General features: G+C 44.8%; 1 pseudogene; it reads right to left on the bottom strand.

Annotated features, from left to right (window-relative positions):
* LOC123408841 overlaps nt 1–21885 on the bottom strand; it is a 68565-nt pseudogene that overhangs the window by 2394 nt on the left and 44286 nt on the right.

The raw sequence follows: 21885 nt of genomic DNA, 5'->3' as shown, positions 1-21885 counted from the left end.
GGGGAATAGGTCATCTTGTAGCTACGTAAGCCTTATTATGTCATTTAGGAGAGAACTTAGCTAACTATAGATCATTTTTTATTAAATAGGTCATTTTGGAGCTAACTAAGCTAATTATGTCATTTTGTAGGATAATTAGCCAATTTAGTTTTTCTTGGATGAGTCTATGCTACGTAGAAGAAGAGACAGAGAAGAAGCAAGAAGAGAAGAAGAAGTAAAAGAAGAAGGAGGAGGAGGAGGAGGAGGAGGAGAAGGAGAAGGAAGAGGAGAAGAAGAAGAAAAGAAGAAGGAGAAGGAGAAGGAGGACGAAGAAGGAGAAGGAGGAGCTCCTTCTCCTTCTTCGACTCCTTCTTCTCCTTCTTCTTATCCTCCTCCTTCTCTTCTTCTTCTTCTTATTCCTTCCTTTCATTTTTCCTCTTTCTTCTCCTCTTGTCCCCTTCTTTGGGCTAAATTAGCTAAGAATGCCTTTTTGGAGCTAATTATGTCATTTCGAGGATAATTAGCTAAGTATAGGTCATGTTTTATTAAATAGACCATTTTGGAGCTAACTAAGCTAATTATGTCATTTAGGTGGAAGCCTAGCTAACTATAGGTGGTTTCAGAGCTAACTTGGGTAAAATAGGTCATTCCGGTGCAAACTATTCTTATTAAGCCATTTTGGATCTAACTAGGCTAATTATAGGCCATTTAATACATAAGTTAGGGGGAATAGGTCATCTGGCAGCTACGTAAGCCTTATTATGTCATTTAGGAGAGAACTTAGCTAACTACAGGTCATTTTTTATTAAATAGGTCATTTTGGAGCTAACTAAGCTAATTATGTCATTTTGTAGGATAATTAGCCAATTTAGTGTTTCTTGGATTAGTCTAAGCTACGTAGAAGAAGAGAAAGAGAAGTAGAAGTAAAAGAAGAAGGAGGAGGAGGAGGAGGAGAAGGAGAAGGAAGAGGAGAAGAAGAAGAAAAGAAGAAGGAGAAGGAGAAGGAGGAAGAAGGAGGAAGAAGCAGGAGAAGGAGGTGCTCCTTCTCCTTCTTCTTCTTATATATCCTCCTCCTTCTCTTCTTCTTCTTCTCTTCTTCTTCTTCTTCCTTCCTTTCACTTTTCCACTTTCTTCTCCTCTTGTCCCATTCTTTGGGCTACATTAGCTAAGAATGCCTTTTTCGAGCTAATTATGTCATTTCGAGGATAATTAGCTAAGTATAGGTCATGTTTTATTAAATAGACCATTTTGGAGCTAACCAAGCTAATTATGTCATGTAGATGGAGCCCTAGCTAACTATAGGTCGTTTCGGAGCTAACTTGGGTAAAATAGGTCATTCCAGAGCAAACTATGCTTATTAAGCCATTTTGGAGCTACCTAGGCTAATTATAGGCCATTTAATACCTAAGTTAGGGGGAATTGATCATCTTGCAGCTACATAAGCTTTATTATGTCATTTAGGAGAGAACTTAGCTAACTATAGGTCATTTTTTATTAAATAGGTCATTTTGGAGCTAACTAAGCTAATTATGTCATTTTGTAGGATAATTAGCCAATTTAGTCTTTCTTGGATGAGTCTAAGCTACGTAGAAGAAGAGGAAGAGAAGAAGCAAGAAGAGAAGAAGAAGTAAAAGAAGAAGAAGGAGGAGGAGGAGGAGGAGGAGAAGGAGAAGGAAGAGGAGAAGAAGAAGAAAAGAAGAAGGAGAAGGAGAAGGAGGAAGAAGGAGGAAGAAGAAGGAGAAGGAGGAGCTCCTTCTTCTCCTTCTCCTCCTTCTTCTCATTCTTCTTATCCTCCTCCTTCTCTTCTTCTTCTTCTTTTCTTCTTCTTCCTTCCTTTCATTTTTCCTCTTTCTTCTCCTCTTGTCCCCTTCTTGGGGCTAAATTAGCTAAGAATGCCTTTTTGGAGCTAATTATGTCATTTCGAGGATAATTAGCTAAGTACATGTCACGTTTTATTAAATACACCATTTTAGAGCAAACTAAGCTAATTATGTTAGTTAGGTGGAACCCTAGCTAACTATAGATCGTTTCAGAGCTAACTTGGGTAAAATAGGTCATTCCGGAGCAAACTATTCTTATTAAGCCATTTTGGATCTAACTAGGCTAATTATAGGCCATTTAATACATAAGTTAGGGGGAATAGGTCATCTTGCAGCTACGTAAGGCTTATTATGTCATTTAGGAGAGAACTTAGCTAACTATAGGTCATTTTTTATTAAATAGGTCATTTTGGAGCTAACTAAGCTTATTAAGCCATTTTGGAGCTAACTAAGGTTATTACGCCATTCCGGAGCAAACTATGCTTATTAAACCATTTTGGAGCTAACTATGCTAATTATGTCATTTAAATGGAAGTCTAGCTATTTTTTATTAAAACACTAGAAATAACATACCATTATCGTCATCACGACGGTGAAGCACGGTGGCTCTGGCTTGTTTCACGTGGAGAAGGCTGCCCTGGAGAAGGATCCACTAAAGAACGGTCGTGCGATGCATTTCGGGAGATATTCTGCACCAAACATCGTTTGCAATGTGTCGTTAGCATTAGGACACTCTTAAGAGCACTGCACTAAAATGAAACTCACCGTCCCCGCCACGTTAATGACTGGCATTGGCGGAGGGACTTGGCCGCTCTTCTCGCACATAGACTGTACTTTTGGTTTCGACAAGTCAAACTTTTTATTTATTAATGAAACGGACATTCAAATGCAAGATTTGAAATAACATGAAGAAGAAACTTACCACGAAGAGCTCGTATATGGCCCTGTTAGATGCATCATTCCATGCCCTCTCCGCCTCCACCAATGCAGTCGTCCTCTCCTCCAGCTCCCTAATCTCCTGATCCTTCTCCGCCATAGCCGCCTGCATTGCCTCTCTCTCTTTCTGAATAGCAGCCTGCAACACAACTCATTGTTAGCAATGTAATCATATTGGTTCCAACGCACAACATAATGCGGAAAGATAGTTGAGTCCATTAAACTAACCTCGATGGCGATCTCGACTGGCCGTGGATGACGTGTTATCTCCGGACAGGAGCTTGTTTGGCGTGCCTTTATCTGCCGGAGAGTGCTAGGACAACGTATAAGGCCGTCTCCAATGGTGATCGAGCCATGGGGCCTCCCATTGCCAGCTATCATCACCAGCTCTGGATCTATAGGCCCCTTGCTCGGGTTAAAGTCCTCCCCTTTCCTCTCCTTCCCGTGATCTCTGTACTTCACAAGCTTGTGGTGGGAGGAGATGTTGGTGAAGTTTTCTGGATGCTCGAGGTCAGACTCAGAGAATGCCTTGACCTTCTTGTATGAGGCAGTATGGGCCATCGCATACAGGTCGTACATCTGTGGCACCTCCGTCTTATTGTGACGCGCCTAAAAGAGAGAGAGAGGAAAATTGTATTAGTAAAGGGCTCTAGATAGCATTAAGAATGAATTGCATGAGGCATGAAGCAAACCACATACCCAGTTCTTGCCAAATTGGATTAAGTTGACGCTCCCTTGATGGTGTGGCACACCAACCATTTTGCCACGCCTCTCCTTGGCGTTGTTGTGGCTGGCCTCCAACGTTTCGGAGCACCACTGATCCACCATGGCCTCCCAACAATCCATCTTATCCACACACCATCTTGGGGGAACCTAAGTTAATAAAGAGAAATTTGAGCGTGTAAGAACCAAATCAAGGAAACTAACTACAAAGCCTTAAGAATATGTAATTACCTTCATGTAATGCTCCTTCTCCATCTTTGCAAAACGGCACTTCGCCTTGTCAATCCTAATATGTTGCGTGGCATAGTAGTCTCGAACAGCCTGCACCCGAGCCTCGTGCCGAAAGTTTTGAAGTAGGCGGCGACATTCGGTTTCGATAAACTTTGCCGCGTCCCCCTCGTATCCCTCCTCACACCTATAGTAGGTCTGCAAACGAGACAACATCGATTAGTACAATAAATAGCTATGGTTGATTTATAATTGTGTGAAGGAGAAATTACATAGAGCTGTCGGATCACCATGTCGGCCCTCGTGTGGCACAAAACACCGTCGATCTCCACCTCCGGCGGGGCCGGGGCACCCAAGTAGTGCTCCCAGGTCATTCCTACCTCTCGCTCCCGACCAGGCAACGTAACAAACCCTGGGAAGTTTTTACGGCAAAGCACACCAAGGACGCTGTTGGGCTTGCGGACACCCTTGACAACAATCCAACACCTACGGTATATGACAAATTAAAGCCAAAACATTAGATATTTGAGAAAACGCGAAGGCAAAAGGTTAAATAAGAGTGAATTAACTTACTTGTCCCTATTTGGCCTAATCGACCACCTCTGCTCGGGGGTCGCCGGCACGAGCGGGAGCCCCGAACTCCCACTCTGGTAGACGGTAGCCCCCTCACCCAGCTCGTCGTCGCTACCAGCATGGCTACTTGGATCAGCCCAGGTATCCCACTGGGTCTCTCGGAATGTACCCTCATCCCTGCTTTGCTCCGGAGTCGCCTGGAACGAAGCCTCTGGGACACGAGTCTCGTGGGTCGAAGGCTCGTCGACCTGAGGCTCGTCGACCAGAGGCTCGTGAACGGGAGACCGTGTAGCCTCCACCTCAGACGAATCCACCCTAGAAGTCCTGTGCTCAGGTGAATCAGCTTGGGGTGGTGGCGGAGACCATGTAGCCTCCACCTCAGAAGGCGTGGCAGCCACCGCCCTACCTCTCCCGCGGCCACGTGTACCTTTAGTACAACATAAATACCAACATGAGTAATAAAATGTATATAAATACCAATATGCATACAACATGACTACAACAGGACTATATAAGTACCCATTCCATCACCCGCCGACGAAGAAGGAGCAGCGGAGTGCTTTCGACCCTTTCCCACCATCTTTCAACACCTGTCATGACAAAGAGTAAATGAAATTAGTACAACATAAATACCAACATGAGTAATAAAATTTATGTAATTTAAGTGTATCATCATCATAAATACCAACATGACTAATAAAAATTGAATACCTAACATGAACTCAAAATTTATATATTGTATAATAGTTAAATACCTGACATGAGCTAATAACAATCGTGCTCGTCTATATATGCTTCGGGGTCAATTAATGCATCATGATCATCACTATCATTAATAAATGCATCATCATCATCACTATCACGAAGAACATGTGGAAGGCCACCATTATGTAATCGGTCAAGAAGTGACAGGCCATCCGCAGCAGTAACCTCTTCTTCTTCCAGCTCTTCCTGTTCGGGCTCAGGGGTTAAGACGGATTCGCGGTCGCTGTCTACTTCAATGTTTTGGGGTGAAGTAGAGCGGTTCTTGAAATGTTTCTTGGACATATGTGTTTCTTGGAAGAATTCTCCTTCATATCTGTCTGGGTTAATGTGAGGTTCGTAATCCTCTTCATTGAGGGTAGATTTGGATCAGTTTGGCAGTCCCACGGTAAATAGAAAACTTGTGTCGCCTGTTGAGCCGTAATATAGACATAGGGAACATCTAAGTGGGTGTTTTGGTTGATTTCGACTAGTCCTATATGTTCATGAGTCCTTCTAGTCTCCCTCGGCTCAAACCAATAACATTTGAAGACTACGACGGTCGGTGGGTTTTCACCATAGAATAGAAGTTCATAAATTGCTTCAACTCTTCCATAATACTTGGTGTCTCCTTCCCCGATAGCAGAGACAGAACAATTTGTAGTCTTTGGTCGGGCATAGATAGCTCTTTGTCAAAGGTACGAAAGTGATACCCGTTGATGTTGTATTTTTCAAATGAACGGACCTTATAGTCAAAACCATTAGCGACTTGTCTCAACTCGGCGTCCATAGACTCTGCATCAGCCTACAAGTTTAATACGAAAGAATGGATGCATTAGCCGCAAATTAGACCAAGAAATCAAATGGGCCCTTAATGGTAATTAATTACCCTTCGTTTGAACCAAGAGATGAAACCGGGATAGTCGCCTCCATGCTTTGCCTGAAGCTCATACTCTTCGACGGAATCATTTTCGATGACCGCTCCATCCGAGAATTCGGCTACGTGTCGACTATATCAAATATCCGGGAATAAGAGTAGTTAAAAGCAATTAGAAGTTGCGGAACAATAATTTACCGAGAACTTACTCGATGTACGGCCGCACTTCTGTTAGGTTGGTGAAGATATACAATGAAATGGTCCGCCATTCTTCGACATCCAACGATTTCCCTTTCGAAGCATCGGATGGTGCGAGCTTACGTTTGAATAGGCTGAGGTTGTACTAAACTTTTTTTGGATCGCCATCATTGTACCAAGGCTTCGGGTTATGCAAATGATGATTTTTGGCTTCGTAGTGTAATATCACAAAGTTTGCCTCCTCCTCAGTACTGAATGCCTCGGCCATCGATGCTTCAATTCTACGTTTATTTTTACACTTAGCTCGAAGCGTCTTCTGCATCCTCTCAGTTGAGTAGCACCATCGATTTTGAATGGGCCCCCCATTCTTGCCTCGGTGAGGAGATGCAAAATCTAATGTTGCATTGGATTAAAGAAGCCCGTTGGAAAGATCTTTTCTAACTTGCAGATCAACTCCGGCGCCAACTCTTCCATTTCATCTAGCACGCCAGGCGATAGTTCTTTCGCACAAAGAGAACGGAAGAAATAGCTCAGCTATGCCAGTACTAGCCATTCATCCTCAGGGATAAAGCCATGCAACATCACCGACATTACCCGCTAAATCCATATGTGCCAATCATGACTCTTGAGACCAAATATTTTCAATTTCTCAAGACTCGCTCCCCTCTTTAGATTCACAGCGGGGAACATCAACCGCATTTTCACCCACAATAGCATTTCCCTCATAGATGGCCTTTCAAGATTGAACGATGCCTTTTGTTTCACTATGCTTTGCTTTCCTTTCCGTTGTCGCAAGTTTTGCAACGGTCTATCACATAGAGCCTCCAGGTCGATTCTAGCCTTAGGATTATCTTTTGACTTCCCCTCTATGTCGAACAATGTACCAAAAATGGCCTCCGCAATATTCTTTTCAATGTGCATCACGTCGATGTTGTGTGGGAAAAGGAGGTCTTTAAAGTAAGGCAGATCCCGTAAGCATGACTTGTGAGTCCAAGCGTGTTCCGTATTATACCCTTTGAAGTATCCTAGATGCAACGGATCAGGCTCGAGAGCGATTAACTGATCAAGGGTCTGTTGGCCTCTCAACGCAGCTGGTGCAGTGTTTTTGACAACTCTACCTTTGATGAAATTCTTCTTGTCTTTTCTGAACTTATGGTCAGGATCCAGGAATTCTCTATGCATGTCGGAGCAAGAATACTTGCGACCAGCCTGCAGCCAACGGAACTGAAGAGCTGCCTTGCGTGTGGTGCACGGGAACCTTCCATCCACACACCAGCCAGCGAATAGCGCAAACGCCGGATAATCATGCGTCGAGTACATGTACCACACATGCATTTTGAAATTTGTTTTGGTAGCCGCGTCCTAGGTCTTGATCCCATTATCCCAGGCTTCTTTCAACTCATCCTTAAGCGGCTGCATATACACATTCATATTCTTCCCTGGATAGTTGGGCCCTAGAATTATCAACGTCAGAAAAATGTTCTTTCTTTTTATAATCTCTCCGGGTGGCAAATTTAGTGGAATGACAAATACAAGCCAACAGCTGTATTGTGCTGCCGTTATACCATACACATTGAACCCATCCATGCTGATGGCAACTCTAGGTTGCCTTGGATCTTCCGATTTATCCTTATGTAATGCATCGAAGGGCCTCCACACAAAACCATCTGAAGTGTGTACCAGCATCTTGTTCCCATCCGCATCTAGTTCGGTTCTTTTGCCCAATTTGTGGCATGTCATCTGTCTGGCCGTCTCTTCGACCATGAAAAGACGTTGAAGTCTTGGTACGATTGGCAGATACCGAAGAACACTAATGGGGATTTTGGTCCGATTCTTCTCACCCACACCGTTGTCTACCACAATATACCTGGAAGAATTGCAAATGGGGCAATAGTTCAAGGCCGCATACTCATGCCTAAATAAGGCACATCCATTCTCACAGGCATGTATCTTCTCATAGGGCATCTTAAGTACACAGAGGATTTTCTCTGACTGGTACAGGTTTGCAGGTAGTACATGGCCTTTGGGTAGAAAGCGTCCAAATATCGTCATCATCGCGTCGTAGCATTCTCTGCCTAGGTTGAATTGAGCCTTCAGAGCCATTACTTGCGCGATGGCATCCAGCTGACAAAGCTCAGTCTGCTCGGGGAGAGGATGTTTTCAAGACTCCAACATTTCATAGAAGGCCTTTGCAGATTCCTCCATCTCATCGTCCGAATCCCGAGCATCATCAAAGTCTTGCACCATGCCTTCAATCCCGGTACCATGCTCGTCGGTGCAACGATGAATCACATCAGCTCTGGCACGTTGGTCAGACTCACCATGAAAAGTCAACACCGTATAATTAGGCGTAAAACCCCACTTCTGCAGGTGTTTACCCATTTCAAACTCTGTCTGCTTTTTCCAGTTGTCGCAGTTGGGGCAGGGGTACCATGTTTTTTGCTGGCCATTTGCAAATGCAGCTCTCACAAACCCCCTAGTTTTTGTTAACCATTCATGGGTCATGTCTTTCTGACTAGGGTGACTAGTGTACATCCAAGCACGATCACTCATGTTGCCTAGCTACCTATGGGGGCACAAGAAATAAATATATAATTCATCATCTACATTTATACGCTAATCAAGTTTGTCAGTTTTATTACGTCCATGCAACCTACATGCTAATAGTTAAAGATAGGTCGTAATCCCACCCGAGTATCTGTAGATTGGGTTCATTTTCCATGCTCTGCACCAGATGCGACGCAGAATTTTGGCAGCACCTCCCTGCTGTTCTCCTGATACACGTCTCGGCAATAAGCAGAGAGGATGTGTACCCGGAGAACAACAGGGAGGCACTGACGAAATTCTGCATCGGATCCAGAGCACAACATACGGGAAAACGAACCCAATCTACACATACCCGTGTTGTCCATGGATAATGTTGGACAATTCGAAAGGATGGCGGTTATAAATATGCAAAGAAATGCATATTTATAGATGTCGCCCAGTCGAACGGGAGCCGCATACTGGTCACGCATACTCATGATTGAAGAAACCTATAGCTAGCAAGTTTCATCGGCACGAAGACCGGGATAGAGCAAATTAAGGGGGTAGTAGGAGAGGTCATTTGTGCTCACCAACAAACGCAAGGGCGGAGCTCCTCCAACGCACGTGGAGGTCGTCGAACAACTGCACATTGAAATTCACACGATCAACACAAATGCGATGTTTTTATAATTAACAAAACCGGAAAATACGTGGCCTAACTCATAATTTACAAAACTATGACCCCCGTCGGCCTCTAGAAGGCCGAAATGCACCTTCTCATTCAACAGTAGGCAGAAGAGGTGTCGGGGGTCGGGGCTTAGTGGCGTCGAGGGTCGGTGGTGTCGGGTGTCGGTGGCGTTGGGGGTCGGGGGTTAGTTGCGTCGGTGGTCGGTGGTCAGTGTCGTCGGTGGTCAAGGGTCACTGGCGTCGGGGGTTGGGGTCTTTTCGGTCAACAAGAGGCCGAACACGTGTCGGGGGTTGGGGGTCAAGGGTCAGTGGCGTCGGGCGTTGGGGATCGAGGGTCGGGGGTCGATGGTCAGTGGCGTCGGGGGTCGAGGTTCGAGGGTCAGTGGCATCGGGCGTCAGGGGTCGGTGGTCGAGGGTCAGTGCCGGGGTTCCTTTTTCCTCTCCTTTCTTCTTTTCGTCTCTCTTCTTTTTCTTCTTCTTCTTCTTCTTCTTCTTCTTCTTCTTCTTCTTGATCATCTTCTTATTATTATTCTTCTTCTTCTTTTTTCTCCTCCTCCTCTTCTTCTTTTTCTTCTTTCTTTTCTCTTTCTCCTCCTCTCCTCTTTCTTCTTCTTCTTCTTCTTCTATATTCTTCTAGTTTTTTTCTTCTAAGTTTTTTCTTTTCTATCTATTTTTTTTGTATATTTTTTTTCTACCTAAAAGAACTATCCTCTAAGTTATTTTTTTGTATCTAGTACCTAATAAACTAACTATCTAATTTAACAGAAAAAATACAAAAAAATAACTATCAAATTAAAAAAAACTTACCGGAGTTGGGGACGTCCGGTGAGGGAAGGGGCGTAGGGGGCCGGCCGATGAGGGGAGGGGGAGAAGGGGGCGACGCAGGGGTGCGGCCGGTGAGGGGAGGGGGCGCAGGGGGCCGACCAGTGAGGGGAGGGGGCGCAGGGGGCCGGCCGATGAGGGGAGGGGGCGCAGGGGGGCGGCACAGCGGGCCGGCGGCGAGTGAGGTGACGGGAGGGACATCGGGGCGGCGCGGGAGGGACGTTGGGCGCGGGGTGGATTCGAGCAGGGGCCTGGGGCTACGTGGGAGGAGGGGGTTGGCCTGATGGTGGTTGGTGGGCCGCCCCTTTGCCGTCCGTCGTGCCCCAGGCAGATGGCAAAGAACCCCCCAGCCAGACGGCAAAGCGGCGGGGTGGGGAGGCATCGGGTGGGGCAACCGCCGTCCCCTTTGCCGTCCGCCGTGCCCCCAGGCAGACGGCAAAGGACCCCCAGGCAGACGGCAAAGGGGAGGGGTGGGTGGGTTGGGTGTTTCGGCCGTTTGGGTGGGTGAGGGTGGGGGCTTTGCCGTCCGCTGGCGGACGACAAAGAGGCGGCCGACGGGAAAATAAACCTTTGCCATTAGCCACCTCTTTGTCGTCAGCAGTGTGACAGCTGACGACAAAGAGTACCTTTGCCATGCGTCAGCAGACCACAAAGGCCAGCCTGACGACAAATTTATGAATTCCAGTAGTGAGGGGTTGATGTAGCCGGGCCTCCGGTACTCCCTTCTCGTTCCGTGAAGCAAGCCGGGGGTCGCTGGATGACGCCTCCCCAGCGCGGCCAAATCCCGTGCCTCCAGCAGCACCCGCGGAGTTCCAAGTGGGGGCGGGCTTGAGTGGGTGTTTGGGACGCGCTCGTGTGGTTCCCCTGTTGTATCCCCAAGCGATGCGGGCTGAATAGTGCGGTTCCCACGGGGGCGCGCTTGGGTCTCGCCGGGGACATCGCACCCAAGACCGCGCCTGTGCCAGCCGATGTGGCGGCGGCGGGCGGCGTGTCGGCGCCTGAGCTCATGTGCTACGAGGAGCGCGACCTGTATGTGTGTCGGGTGCTGACAGACTCGGAAGGGGGAAGGGACAGCCTCGACGTGTGGAAGGGTCGGTGCGATGGGGGAATGCAGCATGGTGTGGACGCCCGACACTCGTTGGAAACCTGTCCGGTGTGGACGCCGAGTGACGGGGTGGCAGTGCTTCGTAGGGTGTCCCGGCCCGCCTGCGCCAAGCGAGCAGCCCGCCTCTCTGCGCGGATTCACCATGTCCCTCCCATGAGGGTGACCAGCTTCAGCGGGCCGAGCCTAGGGAGAGACCTTGACACCCCCCCTACCTGGCACGCCAAATGTTGGATTTCGGGCTCCGCCTTACCCTAAAGATTCGAACTCAGGGGCGTGTACGTAGATCTCTCTCGGGCTCGCCTCACCTAGCTTGCTACTCGCTGGGGATGGCAGAGAATTCACTCGATGGTGAGGAAGACACAAAACACGGCAGTTTTACCCAGGTTCGGGCCGCTGATAAACGTAATACCCTACTCCTGCTTTGGTGGATTGTCTCTCGTGGAGGTTGGTGGATGAACTAGTATAGTGTTCGAGGGCCTCCGGAGGCTGGGTGGCCTTCGCGTGGTGTGGGTGTGCAAACGAACAGAGTGGATCCCCCGCTACAAAGTAACCTAACCTCTATATATAGCGGCGGCCCAGGTCCTCTTCCCTTATCGCCAGGGCGGGAAGGGATCCCACAATGGCCAATTTCGAAGGGGAACAGGGGAACATGCTCTCCCTGTTCAAAGGTGGTCTTAGCCTACAAAGTGGTTGCCATTACTGCAGGGACAAGTCCAGGGATGACGTCTGTCTTGTTGCCGGGCGGCGATGGCCTTGTTGCACCAGAATGGAAACCTTTGGAAGATGCCTTGGGAACCCGCGTACGTCCTTCCCTACTTTGCACGAAAGGGGATACTGCATCGTCCTGCAATCCGCTGCTTTCCTGTCCTTTCCCTGCGTCATCCTTGACTCCTGAGGCTGGGCCTTGCCTCGAAATCTCCGCCGCTACGGAGGGGTCCTCAGGGGGGGCCCTGCGGGTCTTGATGCTGCTCCTCCTTGCGATGCTTGGCCCCTCACAAGGACCTTTCCTTGAGTGGTGCCGTTCCCGATTGTGCTTGCTTGATAAAGTGGGCCAGCCCTGGGCCGCAGGCAGGGAGGTCAGGGTACCCCCATTCCCAGAACACCGAGAGTAGCCCCCGGGTCCAAGGTGTGCTCAAGCTGGCTTCTGAGCGAAGCCTTGGGGGCGGCCCGAAGCGCTGCGGGCCCTAATTGCCTGTGGGACAGGCCCTATAAACGTCTAAGTGAAAGCTTGTCTTCTTGTCTTCTCCGCACCAGACAAGCCTCAGCAAGGCTCGTTCAACCACTTGACCCGCATCCACGATCCGCCTTCGGAGATACCTATAGAGCACCTTTATAGTCACCTAGTAACGTTGCGACGTTTGATAGACACAAGGTATTCCTCCTGTGTCCGGAGTATCATGATCTCATGGTCATTGGAAGAGATACATTGACATGCAGAAAAGAGTAGCAATAAACTGGCACGATCATATGCAACATTTATAGTTTGGGTCTTGTCCATCACATCATTCTCCTAATGATGTGATCCCGTTATCAACTGAAAACACTTGTCTATTGCCAGGAAACCTTCACAATCTTTGATCCACAAGCTAGGCAACTAGAGGCTCACAAGGGATAGTGTGTTGCCTATGTATCCACACATGTATTTGAGTTTCCAATCAATACAATTCTAGTATGGATAATAAACGATTATCATGAACAAGGAAATATAATAATAACCAATTTATTATTACCTCTAGGGCATATTTCCAACAACTTCGTCTTTGAGGTGACTCTTCCCTCCCTTTGTAGGGAGCCAGGCACTCATTTGAGTAGTGTCTGGGCTTCCCACAATTGCAGAAATTTCCGTCATGACTGGACGTACGCTTATCTTGATGTCTCGAGCTTGAGATTCTCTCTTTGCCTCTACTCTTATAGAACTTGTTCAATTTTCTGACCATGAGGCTTATCTCTTCATTAGTGACAAGATTGTCCTTTGAAGCAGCGCGAGCATCACATGAAGCTTTCTAAGCATTACTTGACTTGTTGTGCAGCTCATCTTTGTCCTTGAGTGACATCTCATGAGCAACAATCCTACCAATTACTTCAGTTGGCTTGAGATCTTTGTAATTTGGCATCATTTGGATCAATGTGCACACTATGTAATACTTACCATTGAAAGCTCTAAGTATCTTCTTGATGATGATTTTTCGGTCATCTCTTCGCTTCCTAAGATGACAATCTCATTGGTGATGAGAGCTAGCCTAAAGTACATTTCAGCGACACCATCACCTTCCTTCATCTTGAACTTGTCGAGCTGACTTTGAAGCACACCCAACATAGATGCTCTGACACAATCAATACTTTCGTGCATAACAACCAAAGTATCCCAAATTTCTTTTGCATTCTCAAGACGACTGATTTTTTTGAATTTTTTGGGGCATAGGCAGTTGAAGATGATGTCGCAGACTTGTGTATTAAGTTGCAAAATCTTCAGCTCATCAGATGTCGCATCACGATATGGATCATGCCCTTTTCCAAAGAGGTTACCTTGCACACCAACATGAATAACAACCCAAACATGAGGATTAAAGCCAAGAATATGCATTTTCATTTTATGCTTCCAACTAGCGAAATTAGTGACATCGAAATGTGGACCTCTATGATGATAATTTCCCTCACTAGATGTCATACTCTCCTAGGTTGTTAAACCAATGAAATGGAGATGAAAGCTTTGATACCACTTGTAGGATCTAAAGTATGTCTAGAGGGGGTGATTAGACTACTTGCCAAGATAAAAAACTTCTTTTTCCCAATTTTACTTGAGAGGCAGCTACGACAGTTATAACAAGTCAAGTACACCCCATACATGCAATTCTAATTGTATAGCAGCGGAAAGTAAAACATGTGAGTGTAAAGTAGAGGAGTAACATAGGGAGATCAAACGCATGAGATTGACACGGTGATGTTTGGCATGGTCCCGATAGGTGGTGCTATCGTACGTCCATGTTAGTGGAGACTTGAAGCAACGACGGGTAACGGTTGCGAGAATCCATGGAGGGCTCCACCCACAAGGGGTCCACAAAGAAGAGGCCTTGTCTATTCCACCACGACTTCCATCCACGGAGCACTAGCCTTACTCACAGTACATATTCACGAAGTATGCGATCTCCTTGCCCTTACAAACATCTTGGTTCAACTCCACAACACGAAGTAGGAGGCTACCAAGCGACACCTAACCAATATAGGAGGCTCTTGTTCTTCAAAAGATAGACTCCTCAACACAAATCACTCTCTCACAGAATATGCATGGGTAGGAGAGGTTGATTTGGTGGAAAGCAGTGTGGGGAGGCTAGAGATCAAGTTTCAAATGATAGGATCAGAATATTTTGGTCACAACACATAACTAGGTGGATCTCTCTCAGAAAATGGATCTCGCAATGAAGTGTGTGTTCTGAGTACTTCTCCCATGAATGAGAGGTGGGTGAAAGGGTATATATGGGCACCAACCAAAATCCAACCATTACATACAAAATGGCAAACTCGGTGACACCGAAGTTGAAAACTCAATGGTACCAATTAGCACTAAAAGTGTGAACTCTTGAATCTCGGTGAGACCGCGATATACTAAACTTGGTGGCACCAAAAAGGCGACTAACGGTGAGATGGCCATACTCGGTGGCGCCGGTACTCAAACTAGGAAATTCAGATTTTGTGTATCTTGGTAACAGAATGTTGGTCACACTGAACTCGGTAGCGCCAACTTGGTTTTGATTGCACTAATTTGGTAGGAATGGCTAGGGTTTCTGTCTGACGTCAAACTCGGTGGGTCCTATACGGAAATGTTGGTGACACCGCATTTGTGTATGTGGATCTTGACAGAGTGGATATGTGGGAAAAATGACTGAGTGTTTTGGTGGCTAACTTTGAGCATTTGAGCAATCAGTTCATTTTACTACCTCACCCCTTTTAATAGTATTGGCTTTCCTATGGACTCAAAAGTGATTTATCAGAAATATAAAATGAAGAGTCTTCTAGCTTGAAGCTTGATCCAACATTGTTCCTTTCTTGCATCCAGGGGCATCTCCATATAAACCTAAAGCCATAGTATCTTTTGAACTTTTTCTGAAATATACTTGGAAAACATATTAGTCCAATGATGCATATGTTGTGATCATTTATCAAAACCACCCTAGGGAGAAATTGTGCTTTCAACACCGCTGTCCGCCATGGCCAACGAGATCGTTGTTCCCGAGCTCCATCGGTTGCCCTGTGCTGCTTAGAGAGCTCAAGGGGCTCCCAGGAACCCGACACACCACTTGGATCCCTCACATGCCTTCTCTAGTCACTCCAGTCGCTATAGCAGAACTCCGACCGCCGCGGAAACCGATGCCGTCGTCTTCTCTCACAAGCCCAGCTTCCCTCGTGTGTCTCATGAGATGCGCGAGAATGCTAGCTGGCCTTAGGTCCAAGCCGAACCCCCAGCCAACCCGTCTAGCACCATTCTGAGCAACTTTCCACCGTCGGGGCATTGGACGTGGCACTGCCATTAGCGGCTAATGACCTTGCTAACTAATCCCCTGTCCACTAACGTGTGGACCCCATGGGCTAATAAAGCCCAAGTTTAAAATTAAATCTTTTAACTAAAGCTGGGCCACTTACGTGTGGACCCCACACGTCAGATTTCACCTCACCTTGTGCCATTGACTTGCTGACGCAAGCATGACGCACAGCTGACGCAGTAATGGAATTTTGGAATTATTTAATTCTAGAAAACACCAAAACCTTTGAAAATTAATCGGAAATAATCTATAACTTGAATGAAATTAAATTATGTATGAAAAGGTATCAAAAAATGCAAGGAATCTGTTTATGGCATATTCATGCATGTTAGAACAACTTTTGTCCTTTATTTTGGACAAATTAAAAAAATTCCATTTAAATAACCACATATGAAGTTTGAATTTGAACCTTTGGTTCAAACCAACTTCATTTAATGTTGTTGCTAGATGCATTATCTCAATTAACATCATATTGCCATGTCATGATTACGCATCATAGTGTTGCATTTTTGTGAAGTAAATGTTGTTCTTTTTCTATTTGTTGATGTTGTTCCCTCTTGGTAAACGATGGTTCGGAAGTTGTGATTGTTGACACTAATGAAAACCCATGGTTATCTTTAGAACTGTCACGCAAGCAACCCCCTTGAGCATTCTGATACAATCCCACTCTCTCGCTCCTACTCTCTTTTAAATGCATTAGGACAACAACGATTCAAATGTGACTTGTTCTCGGTAGTTAAACCCATTTCTTTGCACGACCTGTACTTGTCGTAGTAAATAGTTGAGAGCACTTATCATGAGTAGAAACTCAGCCATGCTTGCTTATTGTGCTTGCTATGCTTAGAGTAGTGTTGGGTCTGATCCATCTAGGCAATGAATTGGAATGATGACGTCCTAATGATGAGATTTAAGTGTCTTGATTTGTTTTGGTCCAGACAGTGTTGAGTGTCCATATGGGAGAACATGGTGAATTATGTTCTGATACGGTTCATAGGAACTAGGTTTCATGCTTATTAGAGCCTACATCGTTGTTACACAGAGATATGCAAGTCAGGTGCTCTAGTATGTGGCGCATGGCACATGTGGCCTGTCGTGGCACATGGCATGGCACATGTGCTGGACTGGACATAGATAGGTGTTCTAGGAGGGAACGTCATTGATGGGATGAGGACGTCGGTTCCTCTGAGTCAGGGTGAATGAATCCGACTTGATAAATGTAGCGATGAGAGGCCGTGTAGGAGTACACGGTGAGTTGTCTCATTGGGACCGTCCTTAAGAATTGAATTATGTGTATGTTATCGAAGACAAGATACTACCGCACTTTGGTATCCTTAATTCATTCTCTCAACTTATTAATTGCCTTGGTCTCTATCCAAGAGTTGCAACTAGTTTCTGGTGTTTATAGGATGTGCTGGCGACCGTATAGCACTGACAGGAGGGGTAGGCTATGACGCGGTATTTGCACCAGTGTCCGAATGTACCAGGTGTAGAACCATCCATCGAGGTTGGCTTGGGAACCCTGTACACATCGTTTGAGGCCGTAATGGAAACTTCGGTCGGACTTCCTTGGGGGTTTAGTATCAAATAGGCGATAGACCTGGACTAGAGTCTTTTGTGGTTAGTTAGGTCGTGGCTGACTCCCACGCTAATGCTTGCGCTCGAAGGTTGCCGAGATGCATGACGTGCATATGGTGATAACTGGTGAGAACATGTGTCAAGAAGTATACCCCTGGAGGGTGAACTAATAGGTTCGAATAGCCGCGTCCTCGGCTATGGACTACTTTGAAACTTATGTGGTACACAGACAACTTGAAATGGATACTCTAAAATACGCAAGATAAATGTGAGTGCTATGGACGACCTTCTCATAGGGAGACGAGAGTGGATCCATATTGGTGTATTGAATTGGTGAATATGTGGACTCGTGTGCGCTATCCCACCTCAAAGATACTACTTGTATTCATAGTACAGGTTCGCTAAGAGTCAAAGCTGGCTTGCTGCAATAAACTCCACAACCCCCTTTGTTGAAAATGATGCATTTGTAGATAGTTGTGAGGCAAGTCTTGCTGAGTACTTTCGTACTCACGGTTGCTTAATTTATGTTTTTGCACAGGAGACATTAGTCTTACTATTGGTTCTACGTGATGTGTTCGATGTTGACCGGAATAGCTTGGGAATCGCAGACAGAGGCGTGGCTCCTTTGGTAGGGTCGTTCTAGATTTTCAAGCTCCTCCAGCCACTTTTAGTAGATGTATGTACTCAGGCATGTTGTGCTTCTGCTTGATGCTTGTATGACTTGAGTGTTGGTCATGTGACCCCTGTTTGTAATATCACACTACCTTGACTCTTATGAGCCTTTAATAAAAGCTTGAGTCATAGAGTTGTGTTGTGATGCCATGTTGTATCTACACATATTGTGCATATTGTGTGTATCTTTTGAAATGTCTTGTATGTGTGGGATGCAACACCTAGTTGTATGCCTTTAGTAGCCTTCTTTACAGGGAAATGCCTCGTGTGCTTCCACTCAGCCTTGGTAGCTTGCTACTGCTCCAAACACTTTATTAACCGGCATGTATCCTTCTTTGCTGTTGTGTCTGTCCTCATGGGGAAATGTCATGCGGTGTAATGGAGTCCATGTAGCTTGTTACGACTCGTCTACAAACGCTGATGACCGACACGTGCATTGCTAGGTTACATATACATGTCCCTATGCGGTTGTGCCACTTGGTTCTATAACTAGTCATGCCGATCCGAGTTCTATGACATAAGATTGCTAGCAACACATTCATATACGTGAGCCAAAAGACACAAATGGTCCTGGCCAAGGTAAGGTGGCAGCCATGGAGTTTACCGTGCTGGACGCCTCAAAGTGATGAGATGTGTTACATGCCGAATTCGTATGGCTTAGGATCGAGATCCCGACATGGACACCAATGTCTAAATCTTTTTTGTAGTGTTTTCCAAAGCAGTTTTACCAAGATTACTTCACAAAGTACATGCTTGGTGGACAAGCAACGAAGGTTAAAGTATTTCATTGAGAATACAGTGAGTATCGAGAAGTAGTAATGAAGATAGTGAAGGAAGGGTGGGCGGCCATCACAAGGGATGGACTATAGTCCTGTGTGCATTAGGCATGGAGGAGGGCACAATATGGACATTCCGCTTCACCTTCTCCAACAACCACAATGTTTTTCGACTATCTCTTTACCATCTTTACTACAACTGTTGTTCATCACTCTTTACTTCGTGCTTCTCTTTTTGTTTTGAATTGGTGCTTATGTAGTTCTTCAATATATGTACATGTGAACTAAGTTATGCATTTTTTGTTCCACCAATATTTGTAAACATGATTTGAGATGAAATAAGTGATTTCCTACATTAGAATTTAAAATATGTGAATTTTTATTGCAAAAATTAAATTAGCGGTAAATTATTATTGGCGGACCATTACAATGCACATAGTTTGAGAAAGCAAAACGTATGTGATCAACTTCAAGATTAGACACCTTTGTCCACTCACAACGTGTGCGATGAATCTCTAGTGCACACACAATTAGCCAAGAGACTATGTGTCAGATTAACAACATCAACACACATACTTACTTCTTATAAAGTGTTTATGATAGTTTCCTTATCACACACGTGTTGGAATCATGAACTATTTATGATGTCGTGTCCATCGTAAATGTTGGTCATACACGAACACGTGTGATAGGTCTTCATTAGACACAAGTACTATGGATGAAACATTTGGTACATTTCATATATGACAAACATTTACAACGGTGCAACTTGTGGGATAGATTCACCATTCACATATGGTTTTATATGGACAACTGTATGAACCTTGCGATTCTATCATAGACGGTACCAAAGAACTAAATGTGTGTGATACTCTCCTTACCACACATTTTACAATCATGAATTGTTTGTGATGTGGCGTGCATCATAAATGGTGCATCACATAATAGCGCGTGCGATGGTAATGCAATCCCACACGAGTAGCAAATATTTAAAATTTGGGAAATATTAAACATCCCCAATGATTGACTGATGACTCTCGTTTGTGATAGATTCAGACATCGCATAACATTCTGCCAAACGTTTGCATTCTTGCTCAATATCACAGACAATTTTTCTGTGTCGTGTGGGATGCCCCCTATCGCACACACAGGCAAGGTAATGGTGTAGAACTCCATCATGGAAAGGGGGTAAAAACCGTTTGTGTAGGACGTCGCCTCACGAGTGTTAATTTTTATGCAAGATTTAATAATGTTTGTCTTCATTCATCTCTTAATAGCTATTTATTTGGCAAGCATCCTGTGGTGGGGAAGATCGAGGCATATATATTCAGTTGAATGTTGGTGATTATGAATTAGTATTGTTGGCACTTTCCCTAAGATAAATAAGTTGCGAGGTGAAACATTAAACCCCTATCTTCATTTGTGTTTGACTGAGATTATTTGTTCCTTGTTCCTAAAATATGCTTGGAATGTCAACAATCATGGAATACTACATGATGGTTGAATGTGTGGAATTTCCTAAACCAAAAGATCTTACATAGACTCTCCTTGTAAATATGATGAATTGTAATTGCTTTGATGACCACGAACGTAGTTTGTCATTTTCCAAGAAAATTTATTGCTTCTAGTTTATAAGTTGTGGATGAATTATTACTTTGTTATGAGAAGTTTTATGATGATTACTTGTTGCTATAATAATGTTCATGATGCTAATATGTATGTATTTTTTTATCGACCTCTCTCTCTTCAAATACGTCATCATGATTATTGAGTTTTGGTATTCGCTTGAGGACAAGCGAGGTCTAATCTTGGGGGAGTTGATGTGCGCATCTTGCATCATGATTTCCTACTATTATTTACAAGGTTTTGATGATTATAATGCTATTCGTATGCATTTTCTCCCATAATTTGTAAGATTTACTACAAAAGGGAAATTACCTTCAACTAGAATTGTCGATCTGAAAAATATACAACAGAGATAGCTATTCTATGGACTTCCAAATGACCTGCAAATTTATGGAGAATTATTTTGGAATATATAAAAAATACTGAAATGTAGAAACTCTACGCAAGATCAACCATGGGACCATAATGGAATGGTCATGCCCTACACCACTATGTGCGTCCTCCACCCTTTGTGAAGCGAAGCTCGGGAGGGCCATCTAGTGTGTGTCTTCGGCTCTGTCAAGCCATTTTCCCTATAAAAAATATGTCATGGACTTTCGAGACAAAGAGCTGCCGTCTGTAGGCGGAACGTGGGAAGGTGCACATTTTCTCTCCGGTGGAGCGACTCCGCGAGGGATACTTTGCTCTGGGAGGGGGAAATCAAATCCATCGTCATGACCAACACTTCTCTCATTGTGGGAGTCTCCGCCAACAACTTCACCAGCAACATATCATATCAAACCCTAGTTCATCTCTTGTATTCAATCTTTGTCCCAAAACCTTAGATTCGTACTTGTGCGTTGTTAGTAGTGTTGATTACATCTTGTAGTTCATACTAGTTGGTTTACTTGGTGTAAGATCATATGCTCAGATTTTTAATCATATATTTGTCTCCTCTAATCATGAACATGAATGTGATTTTTGAGTAGTTCCGTTTGTTCTTGAGGGCATGGGAGAAGTCTTATTATAAATTATCATGTGAAACTGGTATTCGTTCACTATTTTGATGAAATGTATGTTGTGTTTGCTCTAGTGGTGTCATGTGAATGTCAAATACATTAAACTTCAACATATTTGGGACTAGAGGAAAGCATTATGGAGTAGTATGTAGATGATAGGTTGCAAGAGTAACATAAGCTTAATCCCTAGTTTATGCACTATTCCGTAAGGGGTTGGTTTGGATCCATATGTTTCATGCTATGGTTAGATTTATCTTAATTCTTCATTTTTAGTTGTGGATACCTGGGAAGGGGAGTAGTCAGAAGGAGGTTGTTTGTTGAAATAAGAACAACACCTTAGCACTGGTCCACCCACATTTCAATTTTTCAATGTAGTCGTGAATCCACTAAAACATGATGTTCGTGACTAGACAAAATCCCCGCGTGTCCTAGAGAACGAACTTTTATTTTGAGAATTACTTTGGCCTGTCCTTAGCAATATAAGA

This window comes from Hordeum vulgare, chromosome 7H, assembly GCF_904849725.1.
Source record: "Hordeum vulgare subsp. vulgare chromosome 7H, MorexV3_pseudomolecules_assembly, whole genome shotgun sequence".
Taxonomy (NCBI): domain Eukaryota; kingdom Viridiplantae; phylum Streptophyta; class Magnoliopsida; order Poales; family Poaceae; genus Hordeum; species Hordeum vulgare.
The sequence above is the reverse complement of the archived record's forward strand: the minus strand, read 5'-3'. Positions and strand labels throughout refer to the sequence as shown.